Genomic DNA, 6,416 nt, shown 5'->3' on the forward strand with positions numbered 1-6,416 from the left:
CCACACCTTAATCTATGGAGTGTAGAAACTCTACCGTTAAAAATACATAAGTGAAAGTCCAGGCATGGCCAAGAGGCCAGCCCTCAAACGTGATCTAAGATAGCATACAACTGATCAAAGATACCTAATACAATAGTAAAAGGTCCTATTTATAATAAACTAGCTACTAGGGTTTACAGAAGTAAGTAATTGATGCATAAATCCACTTCCGGGGCCCACTTGGTGTGTGCTTGGGCTGAGCTTGAGTGTTGCACGTGTAGAGGTCCTTCTTGGAGTTGAACGCCAGGTTTTGATCCATTTCTGGCGTTCAACTCTGGTTTTGGCTCCTTTTCTGGCGCTGGACGCCAGATTTGGGCAAAGAGCTGGCGTTGAACGCCAGTTTGCGTCATCTAAACTTGACCAAAGTATAGACTATTATATATTGCGGGAAAGCCCTGGATGTCTACTTTTTAAAGCAATTGGAAGCGCGCCATTTCGAGTTTTGTAGCTCTAGAAAATCCACTTTGAGTGCAGAGAGGTCAGAATCCAACAGCATCAGCAGTCCTTCTTCAACCTCTGAATCTGATTTTTGCTCAAGTCCCTCAATTTCAGCCAGAAAATACCTGAAATCACAGAAAAACACACAAACTCATAGTAAAGTCCAGAAATATGAATTTAACATAAAAACTAATGAAAACATCCCTAAAAGTAACTAGATCCTACTAAAAACATACTAAAAACAATGTCAAAAAGCGTATAAATTATCCACTCATCACAACACCAAACTTAAATTGTTGCTTGTCCCAAGCAACTGAAAATCAAATAGGATAAAAAGAAGAGAATATACTATAAATTCCAAACTATCGATAAAACATAGCTTCAATCATATGAGCGGGACTTATAGCTTTTTGCCTCTTGAATAGTTTTGGCATCTCACTTTATCCATTGAAGTTCAGAATGATTGGCATCTATAGGAACTCAGAGTTCAGATAGTGTTATTGATTCTCTTAGTTCAGTATGATGATTCTTGAACACAGCTTCTTTATGAGTCTTGGCCGTGGCCCTAAGCACTTTGTTTCCCAGTATTACCACCGGATACATAAATGCCACAGACACATAATTGGGTGAACCTTTTCAGATTGTGACTCAGCTTTGCTAAAGTCCCCAATTAGAGGTGTCCAGGGTTCTTAAGCACACTCTTTTTTTGCTTTGGACCTTGACTTTAACCGCTCAGTCTCAACTTTTCACTTGACACCTACACGCCACAAGCACATGGTTAGGGACAGCTTGGTTTAGCCGCTTAGACTAGGATTTTATTCCTTTAGGCCCTCCTATCCACTGATGCTCAAAGCCTTGGGATCCTTTTTATTTGCCCTTGCCTTTTGGTTTTAAGGGTTATTGGCTTTTTGCTCTTGCCTCTTGGTTTTAAGAGCTTTTGGCTTTTTCTGCTTGCCTTTTCTTTCTATTTTTTTTCTATTTTTTTTCACCTATTTTTTTTTTCTGCAAGCTTTGTTCTTTGCTGCTTTTTCTTACTTCAAGAATCATTTTTATGATTTTTTAGATTATCAAATAACATGTTTCCTAGTCATCATTCTTTCAAGAGCCAACATATTTAACATTCTTAAACAACAACTTCAAAAGACATATGCACTGTTCAAGCATATATTCAGAAAACAAGAAGCATTGTCACCATATCAATATAATTAAACTAAGTTCAAGGATAAATTCGAAACTCATGTACTTCTTGTTCTTTTGAATTAAAATATTTTTCATTTAAGAGAGGTGATGGATTCATAGGACGTTCATAACTTTAAGACAAAGTTACTAACTACTAATGATCATGTAATGAAGACACAAACATAGATAAACACATAGAAAACGAAAAACAGAAGAAATAAGAACAAGGAATGAATCCACCTTAGTGATGGTGGCATTTCCTTCTTGAGGAACCAATGATGTCCTTGAGCTCTTCTATGTCTCTTCCTTGTCTTTGTTGCTCCTCCCTCATTGCTTTTTGATCTTCTCTTATTTCATGAAGCATGATGGAGTGCTCTTGATGTTCCACCCTTAGTTGTCCCATATTGGAACTCAATTCTCCTAGGGAGGTGTTGATTTGCTCCCAATAGTTTTGTGGAGGAAAGTGCATTTGAGGCCTCTCCGGGATCTCATGGTGATGAGCTTCATACGCCTCTTGAGCTCCATGAATGGCTCTCTTGCTTGCTCCATCTTTTTCTTAGTGATGGGCTTGTCCTCTTTGATGAGGATATCTCCCTCTATGTCAATCCCAGCTGAATTGCATAGGTGGCAAATGAGGTGAGGAAAGGCTAACCTTGCCATAATGGAAGACTTGTCAGCCACCTTGTAGAGTTCTTAAGGTATAATCTCATGAACTTCCACCTCTTCTCCAATCATGATGCTATGGATCATGATGGCCCGGTCTATAGTAACTTCAGACCGGTTACTAGTGGGAAAGATTGAGCATTGAATAAACTCCAACCATCCTCTAGCTACAGGCTTGAGGTCCAATCTTCTTAGTTGAACCGGCTTGCCTTTGGAGTCAATCTTCCATTGAGCTCCTTCTACACATACGTTCATAAGGACTTGGTCCAACCTTTGATTAAAGTTGACCCTTCTAGTGTAGGGGCGTTCATCTCCTTGCATCATGGGAAAGTTAAACGCCAACCTCACATTCTCTGAACTAAAATCTAAGTATTTCCCCCAAACCATTGTAACATAGTTCTTTGGATCCGAGTTCTTACTTTGATCATGGTTCTTGGTGATCCATGCATTGGCATAGAACTCTTGAACCATTAGGATGCCGACTTGTTGGATGGGATTTGTTAGAACTTCCCAACCTCTTCTTTGAATTTCATGTCGGATCTCCGGATACTCATTTCTTTTGAGTTTAAAAGGGACCTCAGGGATCACCTTCTTCTTGGCCACAACATCATAGAAGTGGTCTTGATGGGCTTTGGAGATGAATCTTTCCATCTCCCATGACTCGGATGTGGAAGCTTTTGTCTTCCTTTTCCCCTTTCTAGAGGATTCTCCGGTCTTAGGTGCCATCAATGGTAATGGAAAAACAAAAAAGCTTATGCTTTTACCACACCAAACTTAGAATTTTGCTCGCCCTTGAGCAATAAAAGAAAGAATAGATGAAGAAGAAGAATAAATGGAGGAGAGGGAGAGTGGGAAGTGTTTCAGCCAAGAAGGGTGTAGAGGGGTGTGTTGTGTGAATTTGATGAAGAATGGAGGGCTTTATATAGGGAAGAGAGGGGGGGAAAGGTTTCGGCCATATTGGTGGGTTTGGGTGGGAAATTGGTTTTGAATTTTGAAGGTAGGTGGAGTTTATGAGGTAGGTTTATGGGGAAGAGTGGATGGATGTGAGTGGTGAAGAGGTGATGGGGAAGAGAGATTGAGGTGATTGGTGAAGGGTTTTTGGGGAAGAGTGTTTATGGGGTTGTGTGAAAGAGAGTGGTGAGAAGAAGTGAGTGGAGGTAGGTGGGGATCCTGTGCGGTCCACAGATCCTGAGGTGATCCTGTGGGGTCTACAGGTCCTGAGATGATCCTGTGGGGTCCACAGATCCTGGGGTGTCAAGGATTTGCATCCCTGCACCAATTAGGCATGTAAAATGCCTTTGCACACAACTCTGTGCGTTCAGCGCCAGGTTGGTGCCCATTTTGGGCGTTCAACGCCCATTTGTTGCCATTTCTGGCGTTGAACTCCAGAACCATGCTTGTTCTGGGCGTTCAGCGCCAGAATGCTGCCCATTTTAGGCGTTCAGCGCCAGAACCATGCTCTGTTCTGGCATTGAATGCCAGGCAGATGCTCCTCCAGGGTGTGATTTTTCTTCTGCTGTTTTTTTGATTCCGTTTTCAATTTTTATATTTATTTTGTGACTCCTCATGATCATGAACCTATAAAGACATATAACTAAGAAAAATATAGTTAGATAAATAAAAATTGGGTTGCCTCCCAACAAGCGCTTCTTTAATGTCAATAGCTTGACAGTGGGCTCTCATGGAGCCTCACAGATGTTCAGAGCATTGTTGAGACCTTCCAACACCAAACTTAGAGTTTGGATATGGGAGTTCAACACCAAACTTAGAGTTTGGTTGTGGCCTCCCAACACCAAACTTAGAGTTTGACTGTGGGGGCTTGGGTTGACTCTGCTTTGAGAGAAGCTTTTCATGCTTCCTCTCCATGGTTGCAGAGGGAGATCCTTGAGTTTTAAACACAAGGGAGTCCTCATTCCATTGAAGGACTAGTTCACCTCTGTCAACATCAATCACAGCTCCTGCTGTGGCCAGGAAAGGTCTTCCTAGGATGATGGATTCATCCTCTTCCTTTCCAGTATCCAGGACTATGAAATCAGCAGGAATGTAAAGGCCTTCAACCTTTACTAACACGTCCTCTACTTGTCCATAAGCCTGTTTTCTTGAACTGTCTGCCATCTCTAATGAGATTTTAGCAGCTTGCACCCCATAGATTCCCAGTTTCTCTATTACAGAGAGGGGCATGAGGTTTATTCCTGAACCAAGGTCACACAGAGCCTTAAAGATCATGGTGCCTATGGTACAGGGTATTATGAACTTTCCAGGATCTTGTCTCTTCTGAGGCAATGTCAGTTGATCCAGATCACTTAGTTCATTGATGAATAAGGGAGGTTCAACTTCCCAAGTATCAATGCCAAATAATTTGGCATTCAGCTTCATGATTGCACCAAGAAACTTGGCAGTTTGCTCTTCAGTAACATCCTCATTCTCTTCAGAAGAGGAATACTCATCAGAGCTCATGAAGGGCATAAGGAGGTTCAATGGAATCTCTATGGTCTCTAGATGAGCCTCAGAGTCCTTTGGTTCCTCAGAGGGAAGCTCCTTATTGATCACTGGACGTCCCAGGAGGTCTTCCTCCTTGGGATTCACATCCTCCTCTCCTTCTTTGGGTTCGGCTATGGTGCTTATGTCAATGGCCTTGCACTCTCCTTTTGGATTCTCTTCTGTATTGCTTGGGAGAGTACTAGGAGGGATTTTAGTGATCCTTTTACTCAGCTGGCCCACTTGTGCTTCCAGATTTCTAATGGAAGATCTTGTTTCATTCATGAAACTTACAGTGGCCTTAGATAGATCAGAGACTAAGTTTGTTAAATTAGAAGTATTTTGTTTAGAGTTCTCTGTCTGTTGCTGAGTGGATGATGGAAAAGGTTTATTATTGTTAAACCTGTTTCTTCCACCATTATTAAAGCCTTGTTGAGGCTTTTGATCCTTCCATGAGAAATTTGGATAATTTCTCCATGATGAGTTATAGGTGTTTCCATAAGGTTCACCTAAGTAATTCACCTCTGCTATTGCAGGGTTCTCAGGATCATAAGCTTCTTCTTCATAAGAAGCCTCTTGAGTACTGTTGGATGCAGCTTGCATTCCATTCAGACTCTGAGAAATCATATTGACTTGCTGAGTCAATATTTTATTCTGAGCCAATATGGCATTTAGAGTATCAATTTCAAGAACTCCCTTCTTCATAGGCGTCCCATTACTCACAGGATTCCTTTCAGAAGTGTACATGAACTGGTTATTAGCAACCATGTCAATGAGTTCTTGAGCTTCTGCAGCCGTTTTCTTTAGGTGAATGGATCCACCTACAGAAGTGTCCAGTGACATCTTTGATAGCTCAGATAAACCATCATAGAATATATCCAGGATGGTCCATTCTGAAAGCATGTCAGAAGGACACTTTTTGGTCAACTGTTTATATCTTTCCCAAGCTTCATAGAGGGATTCACCTTCTTTCTGTTTGAAAGTTTGAACATCCACTCTAAGCTTGCTCAGCTTTTGAGGAGGAAAGAACTTGGCTAAGAAAGTCGTGACCAGCTTATCCCAAGAGTTCAGGCTATCTTTAGGTTGAGAGTCCAACCATATTCTAGCTCTGTCTCTTACAGCAAAAGGGAAAAGCATGAGCCTGTAGACTTCAGGATCTACTCCATTAGTCTTAACAGTATCACATATCTGCAAGAATTCAGTTAAGAACTGAAAAGGATCTTCAGATGGAAGTCCATGAAACTTGCAGTTCTGCTGCATCAGATAAACTAATTGAGGTTTCAGCTCAAAGTTGTTTGCTCCAATGGCAGGAATGGAGATGCTTCTTCCATGTAAATTGGAATTAGGTGCAGTAAAGTCACCAAGCATCCTCCTTGCATTATTATTATTTTCGGCTGCCATCTCCTCTTCTTGTTCGAAAATTTCTAAAAGGTTATCTCTGGATTGTTGTAATTTAGCTTCTCTTAATTTTCTCTTCAGAGTCCTTTCAGGTTCTGGATCTGCTTCAACAAAAATGTTCTTGTCCTTGCTCCTGCTCATATGACAAAGAAGAGGGCACAGAAAAAATAATAATAATAATATGGATCCTTTATACCACAGTATAGGGATTCCTTTGTGAG

The 6,416-nt window shown here is 41.1% G+C and overlaps 1 non-coding gene across 1 annotated transcript; it reads left to right on the forward strand.

Moving 5' to 3' along the window:
• The first annotated feature begins 5,694 nt into the window (after positions 1-5,694).
• On the forward strand, positions 5,695-5,802 carry LOC112780553 (small nucleolar RNA R71). The gene has a single exon (XR_003191380.1). It is a non-coding gene; the product is annotated as a small nucleolar RNA R71 (small nucleolar RNA).
• The last annotated feature ends 614 nt before the right edge of the window (positions 5,803-6,416 follow it).

The sequence above is a fragment of the Arachis hypogaea genome, chromosome 19, assembly GCF_003086295.3.
Source record: "Arachis hypogaea cultivar Tifrunner chromosome 19, arahy.Tifrunner.gnm2.J5K5, whole genome shotgun sequence".
Classification (NCBI taxonomy): Eukaryota; Viridiplantae; Streptophyta; class Magnoliopsida; order Fabales; family Fabaceae; genus Arachis; species Arachis hypogaea.